We start from the raw sequence: 18277 nt of genomic DNA, 5'->3' as shown, positions 1-18277 counted from the left end.
CTACATGGTTTTACAATCTCCCCAGGGATGGGGACTCCACCACCATCTTGGGCAGCCTGTCCCAAAGATTCACAAACCTTTTCCTCAAAGAAATTTTTCCTCATGTCCAATCTAAACCTCCCTTGGGGCAATTTCAGGTCATTTCTTCTTATCCCATCTCTTGTACTTTGGGAAAAGTTACTGACCCCCACCTCACTCCAGCCTCATTTCAGGGAGTTGCAGAGAGCCAGAAGGTCTCCCTTCAGCCTCCTTTTCTCTAAACTGAACAACTGCAGTTCCCTCAGCTGCTCCTCACCAGACCTGCTCTCCAGACTCTTCACCAGCTTCACTGCCCTTCTCTGGACCTGCTCCAGCACCTCAATGTCCTTGGACTGAGCACTCCAAAACTGAACCCAGTATTTGAGGTGTGGCCTCACCAGTGCTGAGTACAGGGGGACAATCCCTGTCCTGGTCCTGCTGGTCACACTATTGCTGATCCAGGCCAGGATGCTGGGCACACACTAGCTCATCTTCAGTTGGCTGTTAACCAGCACCCCCAGGTCCTTCTCTGCTGGGCAGGTTGCAGCCACTCTGCCCATGGGGTTGTTGTGACCCAAGTGCAGGACCTAGCACTTGGCTGTGTTGAACCTCATCCCATTGGCCTTGGCTCATTGGTCCAGCCTGTCCAGTTCCCTCTGTAGAGCCTCCCTACCCTCAAGCACATCAATGCTCCCTCCCAGATTGGTGTCATCTGCAAACTGACTGTGGGTGCCTTTGATCCCCTCATCCAGATCACTGACATTAAGATATTAAAGGGAACTGGCCCCAGCACTGAGCCCTGAGGAACGCCACTGGTGTCTGGCTGCCGACTAGATTCATTTCCCTTCCCCACCACGTTCTGTGTCATCCAACCAGTTTTCACACATTGAAGTGCCCACCCATCCAAGCCATGAGCAGTCATGTTCTCCAGGAGGAAGCTGTGGGGCATGGTGTCAAAGGCTTTCATACAAAGCCTTTCTCAGCCCAGACAGAACAAACCCAAACCTGTTTCTTTCACTGACACTGCAAGAACCTTCTCACCCAAATGACATCTGCAGCACTTGAGGGCTGCAGAAATCATCCTGATGAGAAAACAGCCTCTTGATGACTTCACCCAAACCAAGCCTTTATTATGAGGTTTATTTTAAGTACCACTCACATGAAGTCTAACAACCCTTCCTAACCCTTGGGAATCACCCAGCAACTCACAGCAGCAAAGAAATAACCCCGTTAGCCATCCTATTAGCTTACACCCCCCCACTCCCCTACCCCCAGGAATTACCTGCCACTGCTTTAATTAGGTACAAAAGAATTAATTAATTAGTGATAAGCACCTGAACCACATTACTCATAAGGCTCTATTTCAAGCTTCAAATACAGCAAACAGGTCACAGCCTTCTTCTGGTGAAACAAAGCCCCAGTGCCAGTGCTGCTGCTCCCTGGTGCTTCCCTTTCCCCCAAAGCAGCAAAAGTGGGAGAAGAGGGTTTTTTTCCCCCCTCTTCTTTTCATCTTTTTCAGTTTTTTTTCCACAGAAGCCAAACCTGGTGCTTCAAGAGCTGCTCCTGCAGAGCATGGAAATGGGAGAAAGGCAATTCCTCTGGGAGATTGGGTGTGGGGTAAAAACATGCATCTGGAACCCCTCTGCTGTGAGGCCAGGCTCAGCATTGAGGTTTTTCAACCTGGAGAAGAGAAGGCTCTGGTGAGACCTTCTGGTGGCCCTTGAATGCTTAAAGGTGTTGATGAGAATCAGTATTGTTTGAGCTGGAAAAGACCTCTGAAGTCACAAAGTCCAACCCTCAACCCAACACCACCATGGCCATTAAACCATGTCCCGGAGTGCCATGTCCACATGTTTCTTGGATGCCTCCATGGATGGTGACTCCACCACCTCCCTGGGCAGTCTGTTCCAATGCCTGACCACTCCTGCAAGACTCCTGCAAGAAAGAAGTTTTCCCTAATATCCAACCTGTCTGGGACAGGGTTACAGGCAGGGGTAAGAGCAGGGCTCTGGGCAGAGATTCAAGCAGGGGTACAGACAGGCATACAGGCAAGGATGTGAGCAGGGCTGCAGGCAGGAATACAGGCAGGGGATAAGAACAGGGCTGCAGGCAGGGATACAGGCAGGGGATAAGAGCAGGGCTTCAGATCCCTGGCAGTGCTGCAAACCAGGTTAGCTGGGTCTGGCTGGGGAGAAGTAGGTTGCTCCTCTGTCCTGGGTCTGTGAGCTGACCCATATTATCTCAATTAAATTTAACTTCTGCAGCCTGCTGCTGCCTCTATTATTTTTTTCCCCTGCTTTTTGGTCTAAATTAGGACCTGGTTACAGGGGCAGTGAGTACGCCTGGGTCCTTCCTATGAGGAGAAGAGGGCACGGCCATAATGGCAGAACTGGGACATAGTTAGGAAGAAATTCTTTACAGTGAGGGTGGTGAGACACTGGAACAGGTTGCCCAGGGAGGTTGTGGGTGCCCCTCCCTGGAGGAATTCAAGGCCAGGTTGGATGAGGCCCTGAGCAACCTGCTCTAATGGAAGGTGTCCTTGCCCATGGCAGGGGGGTTGGAACTAGATGATTTTTTAATGTCCCTTCCAACCCAAACCATTCTGTGATTCTCTGAATCTGTGAATGGTGAGGAATCAAGAGGCATCAGCACCATGGCCACAGGGTAGCAGCTTCTCTTTGCTCACATCCTTACCCACCTGCACTTCTCCTGACCATGATGCTCCTGCAAAACAGATTCTGCTCTTTTGTGCCCTCAGAGCCATTCCCGTGCTTGCCAAGTCCATTTCCATCCTCACCCACTTCTCTATCGTGCTCATCACCCACAAAGCTCCTCAGACATCGTTTGGCTTTTCCCATGGAGCCCAAAATCCCTGAACCAGCTCGGTTTCTCCTTTCAGCCACGCTTCCTGCTGAGTCAGTGGCCCTGTTTTTCCCACCCCACGTTATTCTGGTTGGATCCTGAAGTGACACACGCTCAGCAAACACCAATATTACGCAGACAGGAGGAAAAAGCCACCCCAGAGCTGCCAGCCTGGGTGGTGGTATAAGTTTACATTCCCCATATCAAGCTTCAAGGAAAAAAAATGTTGGGAGCCAAGGAAATTGTGCAAAACTCAGAATAAGATCACAGAATCAGAGACTTATGGAATGGGCTGGAAGGGACCTAAAAAATTGTCCAGTTCCACCCATACTGCCATGGGCAGGGACACTTTCCATCAGACCAGGTTGCTCAGGGCCCCATCTAGCCTGGCTTTTAACATCTCCAGGGAGGGGGCATCCACAGTCTCCCTAGGCAACCTGTTCCAGATGTGTTACCCATGCTGGCTCACCCTCCCATGCATCTGCTGTGTTGATGATCAGTCCAACCTGGTCATGCCATGAGACTCATGTGCTTCATTTATCCCCTTCCCCATGCCCATTCCTGGAGCTTTATCCTTCGCCCAGATGAGCTGGATCTGATGAATATTCCCCCACTGCTCTGCCTCCCAAGAGAAGGCTCCTTTCCCTGCCTACCTGGGAAGCTGTGCTGTTCCTTTCTGGTTTTCCTGGCGTAAGTGATGAAAATCAATGAAGGCAGCTGCTGCCTTTTCTGGGGGGTTTTTGGAGGTGGTGGATGTGTGTTGGGGGTAGTTTTGGCTTTGATTCCAGGTAGGCTAGAGAAGCAGCATCAATCCACAGCCAACTTTCTCTGGAATCACTCAGACAGGGTTTAGCTTTAGGCTTAAAAGAAAATCAATCAGTGCCTCCCTCATTTGCTGCTCACACCTCCCCTATAACCCTGGGTTGCTGCATTAATATCATCTTTTTATTCCTTGCTGTCATGGAGGGAGGAGGAGGCAGGTCCCTTCCAGCAGCAGCAGCAGCATTAACTGGGGAGCGAGGGAAGTGCTGGACATGAATCCAAGCCACCCCCAAGGCGAGGTTGTGAGGCTGAGCAGCAGTTTTATTAAATCAGCTGATAAATAATGCAGTGGCTTTGGACGGCAGCCACGCCGCCAGCGCCGCACAAACACCAGCGCCCGTGAAAAACACAAGGGGTGAGCAGCGAGCAGGGCGCCCTGCCTTGAATCACCGAGCCCCAGAAGCCCTCGGAAGCATCGGCCTGGGGCCACGGCACGGCTCCGGCCCCGTGGCAAAGGCAGCGGATGGCTGGGTCTCCGTGAGGTCCCGCACAAACCCGTGGGTCAAGTCTTGAGAGCCGTGGCTGAGGGAGCTGGAGGAGAAGGACCTGGGGGTGTTGGTTAACAGCCAGCTGAAGCTGAGCCGGCGTGTGCCCAGGTGGCCGTGAAGGCCACCGGCATCCTGGCTTGGATCAGGTACAGCGTGGTCAGAGGGACCAGGGCAGGGATTATCCCTCTTGTACTCAACATTGGTAAGGCCACACCTTGAATATTTGGTTTGCTTTTGGGGCCCCTCACTCCACGGAGGTCACTGAGGTGCTGGAGTGGGTCCAGAGAAGGGCAATGAAGCTGGGTAATGGACATAGAGGAGAGCTCTTGTGAGAAGCAGCTGAGGCAACTGGGGTTGTTCAGCCTGGAAAAAGGAGGCTGATAGGAGACCTTCTGACTTTCTACAATTCCCTGAATGGAGGCTGGAGTGGGGTGGGTGTTGGTCTCTTCTCCAAAGTAACAAGAGGAAATGGCCTCAAGTTGCACCAGAGGAGGTTCATGCTGGACATGAGGAACAATTTCTTCCCCAAAAGGGCTGTCAAGCCCTGGAACAGGCTGTCCAGGGCAGTGGTGCAGTGCCCATTCCTGGGCAGGGGGAGGCTTCAAAACCGTGTAGATGTGGTGCTGAGGGACATGGTTTAGTGGTGGGCTTGGCAGTGCTGAGTTAAAGGTTGGACTTGATGATCTTAAAGGTCTCTTTCAACCAACATGATTTCATGATTCTATGACTCCCCCAGAGCTTTCGCCCACCCAAGGTGAGAGATTTCTGTTTGGGCACTTTCCAATGTGAGCAGAACTGCTCTGGCTGAACCACAGTCCTGTAGACTAATTAGAAGTCCATGCTCCTGTAGACTAATTAGAAGGTTTACAGGTTGTGGGTGGCAGATGACCCTTTAAAGGGCCTCAAACCACTGCAGACTCAGTGAGGGAGTAGGAAGTCTCCAAGAAGGCACATAGAGATCTGGAGAAGATCAGGACACATGGGGACCTGGACATATTTCTCTGTGCCACCCTGGGGACACCAAAGCCCATGTGAACTCAGATGATGTCTATGGGGACAACACTGATCTATCTGCCTCTGGCATTGGCCCTGTTTTGAATAGGAGGAGGGACCAGAGTCCTCCATCCTAAATGAGTTAATGACCGTGCTGGTTCATTACTGAAATCCCTGTTTACTCACTGCAAAGCCCCTAAGGGATCCAGAAAACAACATGGAAGTGAAGGGGTGGTGGCACGAATCCTCAGGCAGCTCTCCCCACTAGCTCTTGGGATCGACGCATCCCAGCTGGAGACTCCTTCCATAACACACCTCCACAGCAAAGCCAACCAACACCCAGAACTTCATCTGAAAACCAAGCAGCCTACTCCTTTATCCCCAGCTGGACCACAATGCCGTGGAGAGGTAACCATCGCCCCATGCTCTTCATCCAGCTTCTGCCACAATAGGTCAGATTCAAGTACCAAAACAAGCAGAAGGAGCCCTTGGAGCCAGTGCAACCAAAATGCCAGTGAACTAAAACTGCATGATGTGCTGACGGAACAGAGCAGGTAGGAAAGCCAAAACACAGCCGTGAGCATGAAACCCAACCTCCTTGTATGTGGAGAGCCATGGCCACCCACCATGCTTCCAGTGTGCAAATCTGATGATCAGGTGTTTCCTGCACACCCATTGGGACCTTGGGAAGAAGGATGCATCCCACAAAGGATCTGGTGTCCTGCAGCAGCTCAGGGCTCACAAGAGCCTTGCTGGAGGGTGCAGGGGAAGCACCAGCCCAAGACACTTCCCATGAGCAGCTGTGGTCAGAGCAGCAAACAGCACAGCTCAACCTTACAGAGATCACGAGAGGACTGGTTTGGTCAGATATGAAGAAAGAGCATGAAATGTCACGAGGTTTACAATCAAGCAGCTAAAGATTAGGTTCATTCACCTCCAGAGTCACTAACCAGCTTTGAGCAGCTCCTGGTATGTTCAGGCCACACTTCAGGGCTTCCCAAGGCTGCAAAGAGGAAACACCCATGAGAAACCCCCTCCTTACAGGTACTACCAGCACTAGGGCTGCCTGTGTTCCCATAATGCCTTAGAAAAAATGGGCACTGAGAAGTTCTCCTGGTGCTTTGGTCCTCAGCAGGCTCAGAACAAGGTATGAGTCTCCCTCCAAGATGACCTATCAAGAGGCAAAAGGCAAGAAGGATCTGGCAGGACAGATTGAGAGCAGCAGTGCAGTGAGGTGATGATGCCCAGGGACTCCATGAGTGCAAAGGGACCTCCAGGGACATTTAGTCTTCTCCCAAGCCATAAACCTCAATGTGGCTACTAACACCACATTGACCTGAGAAGATATCTGCAGACATTGGGCACACACTAATCCCCATCAGAATGGTGTCTGAAGATGTTAAACTAAAAGCAGCAGTAGGGAAGAAGGTAATCTCCCCAGCTAATCCCCCATACTTCACCTGCCCCACAGTGTCCCCTGCCTGCATGGCCCTGCACTGGGCACACAACCCCAGCCCCCTGGAGGAGGAACACATTGAAATGGAGAATAAACCCTTGCAAGGTTATTTCTGCCTTGAAATGGCTTACATGTTGCCTTCTCCAGCAAGGAGAGCAAGCTGAAGCCCTGGCCTTCCACCCTGACATGGTTGACAATCTCCATCCCGCTCTTCTCAACCCCCATGGGTGATGGATACCTCACCCTGGAGGGTCTGAGCCACCCCAGTCCAGCCCCACAGCAAGGCTGAGGCTGTAGCAGCTGTGCCACAACTCTTCACTTTTGGTTCAACACTCTGGAGAACCCAGATTCACCTAACACTGTCAATGGACAAGCCCAGAGCCCAAACCTCATCTCATGGCTGCTCCTCACCCCAAACTGGGGTAAAATAACAAAGCCCTAATGATGCCACCATCCTGGTGACAGTGGGATCATGAAGACAGGTTTCTGGCACCCTATTACATTCCAAATCCATTCTTTGACTTCCAACATCATCGCTATTCTGCTCTCCTACCTTCACTGCATCTACTCCAAAACCAAACCGAAGACACTGGAACCAGAAACTAACTCAGTCAGTACTGAGCATCTCACAGCTGCTGCTGACTGTTTCTTTCTTATCCAAAATGCTCCCAAAAGCCCAGATCCTCCAAACCCATGGTTAGCACAATGTGCTCAGTCTGCAGGACTTTCTTCCCCAAAAGGGTTGTCAAGCCCTGGAACAGGCTGCCCACGGTAGTGGTGGAGTCACCATCTCTGGAGGGATTTCAAAGCTGTGTAGAGGTGGTGCTGAGGGACATGTTTCAGTGCTGGGTTAATGGTTGAACCTAATGATCTTAAAAGTCTCTTCTAGCCAAAATGATTCTATGACTCTGTGAATCATGGCTAAGATGACCAAAGCCTGAAGTACTTTTTCAGCATCCCCATTAAGGGGATTGCACTGCAGGCTGATGACTCTTGAATGCCAGGATGTGCCATCCCAGGGAAAGCTGCAACAGGTTCATGCTCCTGGGCTTCATCCAGCTTCACCTTGCTGGGATACAGCTCAGATGGGAGCAGGCAAGAGAAAACATGGCTTCTCCACATTCACATGGATGCTGGTGTTTGCATGGGGACACCCTGCCTGTCCCCAGGCCTCCAGGCTGGGGGACCTACAAGATCTGTGGTCTCCCCATGACCACCGCTCTTGCTTGGCTGCCGGTTGTGGAGTCTCCAACCCTGGAGGTGTTCAAAAATGTGTAGACATGGGACTCTGGGACATGATTTAGTTGGTATGGTGGGGTTGGATTGATGGCTGGACTTAATGATCATGGAGATCTTTTCCAACCTAAATGAATACTAAGAACTCAATGCCACATTTGCCTATTGGCAAAACCCAAACCAAACCAAACCCAAGAACAACACCGCTGAAAACTGGTTTAGAAGACAATCAGCAGGGGCTGGAGCGATGCTGACATTCACCACGACTTGGCATCAAGCCCAAACCCACTGGTGAGCCCCATTCCAGTTCCCTCACTATGGTGGTTTCAGAGGCTCAAGGAGGTGCAGGGATGGGACACAGTGATGCTGCAGGAACCGATCTGGCCACAACTCAACTACAATTAGGTCACAAAACCCACCCAAACCCTGTCACTATTTTCCTCAAGGTGCCAGCCAAGGAAGAGCTGGAGCTGCTGAGCTGCTGCTTCATGAGCAGGAGGAGAAAGGGACTTTCTCAGCCCTGAGTTACTCTGAGCATCTTCCATAAATAGGTCTGTGTCTCTGCACAGAAGTGCTGGTGTTGGCACAGGGTACCAATGTCTCTACAATCCCTGCTGCAGCTGATGGCTCTGCATGTAGAGATGGGGCACAGGCAGCTGCCAGGCTTCAGGTCTGGGGTCTGGCAGCCCTGGTCTGGATGGTGCTGTGGACACAGCAGAGTTTGTAGTGTGAATATCCCATGCTGTGCTAGGGATTTTTCCCCTTTGGAGGGGTCTCTCCTGATCCAGGAGGAAGCATGAATGCTCAGGAACCTCAATGAGCTCTAAGGCTTGCACAAGGCTGTTCCATCTCACCTGCCCTGCTCTCTCTTACCAACTCAGCTGCCCAGTAAAGATCTTCCCAGCCAGAGGGCATCACAGGAGGGGCAGAGCCAACTTTCCTTCCCAAAACCCTCAAAGAAGCAAGTGAGGGTGGGATGATAAACCTGTTAAACCAAGACATCAGCTTATGTAAAGGAGCTTACCCACCACAGCAGTGGTCCAGGGTCTAGTTCTGGGCTCCCCAGTTCAAAACAGGGAACTACTGGACAGAGTCCAGTGAAGGCTCCAAAGATGCCAGGGGGCCTGGAGCGTCTCTGTGAGGAGGAAAGGCTGAGAGACCCGGGGCTGTTGAGCCTGGAAAAGAGCAGCCTGAGAAGGGATCTTTGTGATGCTCAGCAAAAGATGAAGGGTAGGGGGCAAAAGGATGGGGATAGACTCTTTCTAGTGGTGCCCAGTGACAGGACAAAGGGTTGGAACCCAGGAGGTTCTATCTGAACAGGAGGAAAAACTTCTTTGCCATGAGGGTGGAAGAGTCCTGGAGCAGGCTGCCCAGAGAGGTGGTAGAATCTCCTTCTCTGGAGAGATTCCAAACCCTCCTGGACACTGTGATCCAGGGTAAGTTGATGTGGGTTACCCTGCTTTAGCAGGGGGGTTGGACTAGATGACCTCCAGAGGTCCCTTCCTACTGCCACTAGTCTGGGATTCTGTGAAATGCAGGAGATACATGACTTTAGACTTCAGCCTCAGCTGAGCTCCATCCTCATAGCAACCTTCAAGTCCTTTGATTCACTTACACTGCGCTGATGGAAGACATCACTAATTAATCACTGGCCTGACCCAAAGCCAAGACCCAAGAGACACGATTTCAGCCACTTCAGCTGGGGTTTGGAGCAAGCCCTGCTTCTTCAGAGAGCCATATCCATGTCATCCCTGGAACTGGAGCTCGGACCTGCCTCGAAACAGGGCGAGTGCCAAACAGCTTGTGCCAGGCTTGTGCAGAAAGCTGGGAGAGCCAATGCCAGGAGAGCCAACACTGGGAAAACCAATGCCAGGAAAGTCACAGCCAGGAGAACCAATGCCAGGAGAGCCAACACCAAGAGAGCCAGCACCGGAAGAACCAGCTCCAGGAGAACCGGCACCTAGAGAGCCAACACCAGGAGGGCCAATGGCAGGAGAACCAAAACCATGAGAGCCAACACTGGAAGAGCCAAACGCAGGACAGCCAGCCCACCTCCCCCCACAGCCATCCACACACCCCACTAGCGCAACAGAAGCAGGACCTCCCCCTACCTTGAACTTCTCCCCATGAGTTTGAGGGGGGAAAGCTGCTCCTGCACTTGAAAGTGATTGATTTTGGGGGTGTTTGCATGAAGGGTGCAAGAAGGGAAAACTACACCTGAGGAAGGGCTGAAGCCCCACTGGAAAGTGATCAGGGAATAGAATTGGGCAAGGACAAAAATCCCTTTCCTAATGACCCATGGAGCATCTCCCACTGCCCTTCATCCCATCCCTCCTCCCAGCAGCTGCTGTAACCCCACGAAGCAAGAAACCAGAGAGGGTGGAACAGGGAGAAAAGCATCTGAGAAGCAAGAAAAATTTGGAACCCACCCTAATCCCTTTGATTATTCCTCATGCTTGCGTGCCTGGCTGCAAACACACATGGATGTATTCCTGCTCACGCATCCTGCTCCAGGCACAAGAGTGGAGCAGAATTGGAAAGGGTTGGAGAAACCACACTGAGAAATGTGACAGCTCGTGCCCAGAATGATGCTTTTCCTTCAGTGAACCCCTTATCCCCACCCAAAATGGGGCAACAGGCTGGTGGGAGTCCCTGGTGCCAGCTCATATCATGTGTGTGCCGGTCTCACGCATCCCAGCATTGATGAGTGGGATGGAGAGGCACAGCCACTCCCCTGGGCAGTGCTTTTTGGGGGCACAAGGGAGGTCCATGGGGCTCTGATGCCAGCTTGGCAGCCCTAATTACTATGGTAACAGCCTGCGCCGGCGCCTGGCTGTCCTCCTTTGGTGACTCACTGGGTTTCCAAAGGAGAAGCAGTGCCTTGGCCGCAGCAATTCAGAGGCCAAAGCACTGGCACGGGGTGGCAAAGCAGCAGGCTGCCTCAGGATACAATAATAACAATAATAACTACAATAATAACAATAATAACAACAACAACAATAATAACAGTAATAACAACAACATCAGCAATAATAATAATACAGCAGCTTTGTCACCAGCTCACTGCCATCTACCCTTGGGACTCCACTTGGGCATCCCACTGTGATTCCCTGCTCCTCGTCTCTGTAACCCCCATGCCACAATGCAGCCCTGTGCCAGGGCTAAGTGTGCCGTGGTACAGCCACTTATCTGAGTCCACATGCAAAGCGTGCCCCATGGGGCCACCACCAGCTCACAGGTGGAAAGAGAAAACACACAGTGTGCCTAACACCGGGATGTGGATCTCTGGGAACAAAGCTGGCAGCTCCCAGGGAATTTGGGAGAGAGGATGAGTATGTGGGAGCCCTGTGCCAGTGATGGTGGGACCTACAGGTCCCTCCAAGCTGGGGGTAGTCCATTTTGGAAGTGAGACTGGCTCCAGTCATCACCCAGGTAATGCTGAGGCTGCCAAACTCATGTCACAGGTGAGCAGCCAGCAGCACACAGCCAAGCAGCAGACCCTGCTTCCTCCTGCAAGACTAAAAAAAGCCCCCAGAAGCCCCAAAACCGCTGTCAAGGGCCAATACCCAGCCTTGTGGGTCCAACATGGGAGCTGGGGAAGGCTGGAGCTGAGCCATGTGCCCCCAGACTCCTTGGCACGGGTTGAGAAAAGCCCTGTGATAACCCCAGGAGCAGCATCCTGGAGAAAGGCTTCACCTCGGGGCTTTCCTGGCAATAATTAATTGAGTCATATTTCAATCCAGCCAGCAGCCATATGGTGGGAAAGAGGATTAAAATCCAGGGAAATCCAGTTATAAAGAAAAATCTTCTGTGCCTGGCCCCAGCCCGCTGCCAAGGTACGTGCCGCTGCTGCCCATATGGCTCTGCCCACGAGCATGGGCTCGCTGTGGGGTCATGGCTGTCTAATTATTTGGGGGAAACAGGGAAATAAAGAAGGTAATGGATCCCTAGTAGGTAGGGCAGTGGTTGACAATCCATGCTCTGAGTTGCTACCCTTTGGAGCAGCAAGCTTTAAGTTAATTAGTAACTCATTAGTAATTTGTGGGGCTCGCCATGCTCCGAGGTTTTGCTTAAATATAAATCCATTTTCCACCCGGGAGGCAAAAGTTTTGGGCTAGATCCTCCCCCCCCCCCGCCTTGTGCCAGGGCAAGCAAGCCCTGAGCTGGGTGGGTTTGCCCCAGCACATCTTCCCAGTGGTTTCCCCAGCCTTACTTTATCCCACAAACCATCGCTGGGAAAAATGAGGGCTTTGATGGGAGTGATCACGGGGAGAGAGCAGCCACAGTGGGGATGGAGGGGTGAGTGCCCGCATGGCCATCCGTCCCCAAATCAAGCCAAGCTGGGGCCATATCCATCCCAGTTGAGGTTCCTAATGAAGATTTAGGGCTGAGAATGTCTCCCAGGGGGGAAAATTCTAAGAGGAAAAAGAACACTATGGGTCATTCATCAGCGGAAAAAACCCTTTCCTGTGATGGCAAATCCGTTGATTAACTGAGGATCAAACCCTCTGAATCAAACCTTTATTGGGGAGACTGAACTCTTGGTGCCAGGCACCTTCTCCTTGAGGGATGGGACTCCCACGATGGGCATCGCAGCTTCCATTGCCACCCAAGACCCTCTCATGGGGTGGGGATTGGTACCCGGGAGGTGGGGCGGCGGATTTTCGGATGATTTGGGAGCGGTTTGGGTGTCCACGGGGCTGGGAACCGCCCTGCCCAGCTCCAGTGCTGCCAATCTCAGTCGTTTCACTGTTCCCAATGCCCCCCCAGCCCAGCCCCAGTTCCCCCCGCCCTGTTCCCGGAGGTACCTGGAGGTGCTGCCCTGAGTCCCCCGCGGGGAGAGCTGTGGCGGGACGGACGGAAGGATGGACGGACGGACGGAGGGATGGAGAGATGGATGAAGGGATGGAGGCAGGAGGAGGGTGGTCAGCAGCAGCCCCGAGCGGCGAGTCCCCACCCAGCTTTGTCTGCGCTCATCTCTCTGCCTACAGGAAGCGGCTCGGCCCCGACTTCCTCCTCCTCCTCCTCCTCCTCCTCCTCCTGCTTCTCTTGCTTTTGCTGCTCCTCTCTCCTCTCCTTTTCCTCTCCCTTTCCTCTCCTTCTCCCACCCCATCCCGCTCCACCCCATCCCATCCCACCCTATCCTACCCCATCCACGGGTTTTGCAGCTCGTTCTTCTCTAGATTCCCCCTCCCTCGGTCCCTCTCCTTGTCTCTGCCCGTTTCTGCTCCCGTTCCTTCCTGCTCCTCATCTCTGTTCCCTCACCCCGCTAACCCTGTACCCCATGCATGCCACATACCAACCCCACAACCCTTACCCCCACCCTCTGTAGCCCCGTCCTGCACAGCACAGTCCTCCTTCACCCATCACACCCCCTGCACTCAGAATGCCCCTGCATGCCAAACCCCCTCAGACCTCATCACACCCTCACAACCCCTTGCACCCCAAAACCCCCTCACACCCATCACACCTCCCGAACCCCACAATCCCCCTGCACCCATCACAGTCCCTGCACCTAACCACCCTCTGCACCCCAAAACTCCCTTGTACCTCATCACACACCCTGCACCCCAAACACTCTCCCCACACCCTTCATCCCCCCCATTCACACACCCTGCACTCCACACACACACACCAACCTCAGCCTCACAGCTCCAAACACTCCATGCCTGCATCCCCTCTCCTGCCCGCCCTGAGCACCCTCAACCCCCCAGCTCTTACACCTCTGCTCTGCTGTGGGGCATCCTGACTGACGCAGCCATTCCAGCACCCCCAGCCCCTCGCTTGCTACCCTCAAACCCTTCACAGCCTAAAAGTCCCCCTGGCCCCTGGGCACACACCCAGCACTCAGTATTTGATATTTTCTTTCCCACCAATATGCCAGTTCTTTAGGAATTCAGATGGAAGATTCCAGAGCCTTGGCAAGTGCTGGGTGGGGGGTTTTAAAAGGTGGCTTTTTTCCTTTCCTCCACCTGCAGCCCCAAAACATCCATGCAAGCCATGCCTATGCCCACAGCAGCATCACTTTGTCCCATGAGTGGCAGGCAGAGGGGCACTGGTTGCCATAAACTGAGTTTCCTCTCACCTTGTTTCCACAGCAACACTCCCTTATTTCCTTCCTGCAGGAGGACACCCTGGCACCCACAGAACCCAGGGGAGATGGCACCCATCCCAGGCAGCACCAGCACAGGGCTGAGCCTGGCATTGAACCCCCCAACCCCATAGCCTTGGAGCTACTGACCCCGTATGCCAGAGGCTGTGCGATGCTGTATGAAATGGAAGTGTTGCATCCAATGGTGCTCCCAGAATCTGAGCATAGTAGGGGTTGGAAGGGACCTCTGGAGATCTTCTAGTCCACCCCCCTGCTAAAGCAGGGTCACCCACAGCAGCTTGCCCAGGATCACAACATCCAGGTGGCTTTGGAATCTCTCCAGAGGAGACCACAACCTTTTGGGCAGCCCGCTCCAGGGCTCCAGCACCCTCACACCAAAGAATTTACTGCTACTGTTCAGATGGAACTTCCTGGGTTCCAGTTTGTACCCAGTGCTCTTTGTCCTGTCCCTGAGGATCACTGACAAGATCTGTCCCCATCCTTTTGCCTCCCAAGCTTTAGCCCTTGCTGAGCATTGAGAAGATCCCCTCTCATGCTGCTGCTCTTCTCCAAGCCAAACAGCCCCAGGTCCTCACAGGATGCTCCAGGCCCCTCAGCATCTTTGAAGCCTCCACTGTACTCTGTCAGTCATTCCCTGTCTCTTGAACTGGGGAGCCCATTTGCTTTCATGGCCACAAGAGCACATTACTGGCTCATGGTATACTTGTTTTCCACCAGCACTCCCAGGTCCTTCTCCAATGAGCTGCTTTCCAGCAAGTCACCCCTCACCTGTACTGCTGCAGGGGTTATTCCTCCTCAGGTACAAGACCCTACACTTGCCCTTGTTGAACTTCATGAGGTTCCCCTCTGCCCAGCTCTCCATGCTGTGCAGGTCTCACTGAATGACAGCACAGCCTGAGGGGCTGTCAGCCACTCTTCCCAGTGTTGCATCATCAGCAAACTGGCTGAGGGTCCACTCCGTCCCTCCATCTGGGTCACTGATGAAACTGCTGATGACTTCAGGATGCAGAAGATTCCCCAACCTCAAGAGACACTGGCACGTGTGGTGTCAGTAATTCTCACCCATTGGTGGCTGCTGCCTGATTGGCTGATGTTGAAGGGTTTGGGGATTGGGAGGGCTGACAAAGGCAGGATGCTCAGCCAGACACCTGCTTGCAGATAACCACCAGCCCTTCACAGCAGGAGCAAGACCCACCTGGTTTGATCCAGCAGCAAAATTTAACACAAAAATAGGGACATTTCTGAGCTTCCAGAGAAGGGCAACAAGGCTGGTGAGAGGCCTTGAGCACAAGCCCTATGAGGAGAGGCTGAGGGAGCTGGGATTGTTTAGCCTGGAGAAGAGGAGGCTCAGGGGAGACCTTATTGCTGTCTACAACTACCTGAAAGGAGGTTGTAGCCAGGTAGGGGTTGGTCTCTTCTCCCAGGCAACCAGCACCAGAACAAGAGGACACAGTCTCAAGCTGCACCAGGGGAAGTTTAGGCTGGAGGTGAGGAGAACGTTCTTCACTGAGAGAGTTGTTCGCCATTGGAACGGGCTGCCCAGGGAGGTGGTGGAGTCACCATCCCTGGAGGTGTTCAAGAGGGGATTGGATGTGGCATTTGGTGCCATGGTCTAGTCATGAGGTCTGTGGTGACAGGTTGGACTTGATCTTTGAGGTCTCTTCCAACCTTAGTGATACTGTGATACTGTTGCAGCTGGCTTCTTGAAGTGACATTTGTGTGTGGTCACCCTACAAATCCCAAGTCTTGAACCTCTCAGGCTGCCATGAAGTGGTGGCAGGAGATGCAAAATCTGGAAGAGGAGTGAGTGGAGATGAAAAGCTTTGAGTGCAGCCTTTTGTGTGTGTGTATGTGTGTGAGCTTCAATTCATGTGGAGCAGCAGAAGGAGCATCCCAGGGTAAAGGCCAGCGTGGGTGCAAGGCTGCCTGGGGACATGCTGGGATGGGAACCGGAGGACCTTTTACCCCCCTGGAGACCTCTCCTGTGGTGAGATGAAGGAGCAGCCGAGTCATCAAATGCCTTCAAAGGGAGGAAGGTTCATTTAGAAGCTTTGCTGGAGGTAAAATCCTTTGCTAAGTGGCCCACGGGGAGGAGATAACCCATTCTCTTTCCCCTGGGGCGAAAAACCATTCAACATCTGGGCTTAGGAAATTTCAGGCTTCTAGAGGTCAAGGATGAAATCTGGAGGCTAAGCTTAGTAACCCTCCCAGCAACCTCCCAGAAATCACTTGCTCCCTCCTGCCCCAAAAATATCCAGAGAGCAGCCATGGGCAATTTGGCACCAAAACTTGTGGCCATCACCTGCCTTGCTGAGGACAAGGGCTGTTTTTAGAGAATTTCCTACCCATCCCTCTCCCAGGGTCTCTGGAGGAGGGATGGATGGCTACATGGGTCCCAGGGATGCCCCAGGATCCTGGGAGGTGGTGGCAGCCCTGGTGGTCCCAGTGTTAGTGTGGCATGTGGTTGCACCAGGCCTGTAGGACAGTGGCAGAAAGAAAGAGATGGTGAGAGAAACCACTCAGGAAGTTTTACTGACACTGCTTCTGCATGGGAAGGACTCTTCATCTTCATAGATCTGGGTGTGTTTGGGGCTGGAAGTGACCTTTAAAGGTCATAGGATCATTTTGGTTGGAAAAGTCCTTTAAGATCATGAAGTCCAACCATTATCTAATTCTACCGAGTCTCGTCCTAAACCACATTCCTCAACATCATGTCTCTGCAGCTTTTAAACACCTTCAGGGTCGGGGATTCAGCCACATTCCTGGGCAGCCTGTTCTAGTCTTTGAGAATCCTTTCAGTGAACAAGTTTCTTCTAATGTGCAACCTAAACCTCCTCTGGTGCATCTTGAGCCTATTTCTTTTCCTAGGGAGTCATCTATTCCAACCCCACTGCAGGGGGTCAGCAGGGACATCTGCAACTAGAGCAGGTTGCTCACAGCCTCAATCAATCTGACCTGGAATGGTTTCAAGGATGGGGCATCTACTACCACTCTGGGCCAGTGCCTCATCACCCTCAGTGTTAAAATTCTCTTCCTTCTCTCCAGTTTGAATCTTCTTCATTTAGTTTAAGCCCATCATCCCTTTTACTGTCACCACAGGCCCTGCTCTAAAGTCTGTCCCCAGCTTTCAGATTGGCCACCAGGAGGTCTCCCTGGAGTTTTCTGTTCTCCAGGCTGAACAACCCTAATTCCCTCAGCCTGTCCTCACAGCTTCCATCACACAGAAGGCTTCCATCACTGCTGTTGCCTCCTCTGGACCCATTCCAACAGGTCTATGTCTCTCCAGTGCTGAGGACTCCAGAGCTGGACAGGAGCTTAATCTCACTGACAACTCCTGCAGGTCCCTCCACATCTCTTCCCCCTGTGGGAGTGCTGGAACTGGATACCACTTCCACAGAAACCACCAAAACCCAGGATGGAAAGGATCAACCCATCCATTTCCCCTGCCCAAATCAGGAGTTGCATCCTCTTCTCCAGTGCTGGACAAGGCTGGAGAGCAGAGGACAGTAAATATGACACATTCTTCAAATCCATCCATGTTATTCCCCCATCCCTTCATCCCAGGGGAGCACTTCAAAGAGCCAAAGCAATGCAAACAACTGTCACTTTATTGTCCCTTCCAGCTGTACCCCAAAAGGCACTCCACAAACTTCATGGGTACAAAAACTCATTCGTGCTGTGGGGTAGGGGGGTGGGTGGGTTAGGGGTGGATTTTTCTTTGTGGGGGGGTTGGGTAGCATTTCCCTTTGTGTTGTCCTTTGGCAGCACAAGTGAGTGGCTCTCCCATCCCAAGGATGGGAAGATCCTTTCACAGAAAGGATTATGTGGTTCATGCAGGGACAGACAGCTCATTATTGCCAGGAGAGAGGCACCAAGGGTACCGCCACCCCCCACACCCCTCCCCATCTCTGTCCCTCCCATCCATGAACACTTGTGGAATAAATGGCACCTCTGTGTCCATCCCTCCTTCCCACCCCTCAGCCCCACCAGTGCACCCAGCATCATTCCTGCTTGCCCGGGAGCTCTGTCATGGCCTGCAGCATCACCCCAACCCTATCTGGACAACTTTTGGTTAGGGGGTTGGCTGCAGGGTAATGGTGGGGGCAAGGGGAAAGGAGGGGAGGAAGAAATGGGGATGGTCTGGTATAGCTACCCCCCCTCCCCCCAAGTGCTTTGTGAATGGTGTTGAGTGTTTCTTTACATAGGGGTTTTTTTTCACCCTTTTGTTCCCTCTTAAATCCATTTTGTCAGAGTAGTGGGTGAAGGTCCCCTGAAGGACACCCCAGGACC

General features: G+C 52.7%; 1 protein-coding gene across 1 annotated transcript in view; it reads right to left on the bottom strand.

Annotated features, from left to right (window-relative positions):
- GNG2 (G protein subunit gamma 2) overlaps nt 1–12897 on the bottom strand; it is a 28910-nt gene extending 16013 nt beyond the window's left edge. The window contains exon 1 of the mRNA XM_054161655.1: nt 12684–12897. The gene's annotated coding sequence lies outside the window, so the exon portion shown is untranslated. The remainder of the gene's footprint in view (nt 1–12683) is intronic.
- Between the last annotated feature and the right edge of the window lie 5380 nt (nt 12898–18277).

This window comes from Dryobates pubescens, chromosome 5 (assembly GCF_014839835.1).
Source record: "Dryobates pubescens isolate bDryPub1 chromosome 5, bDryPub1.pri, whole genome shotgun sequence".
NCBI lineage: Eukaryota > Metazoa > Chordata > Aves > Piciformes > Picidae > Dryobates > Dryobates pubescens.
The sequence above is the reverse complement of the archived record's forward strand: the minus strand, read 5'-3'. Positions and strand labels throughout refer to the sequence as shown.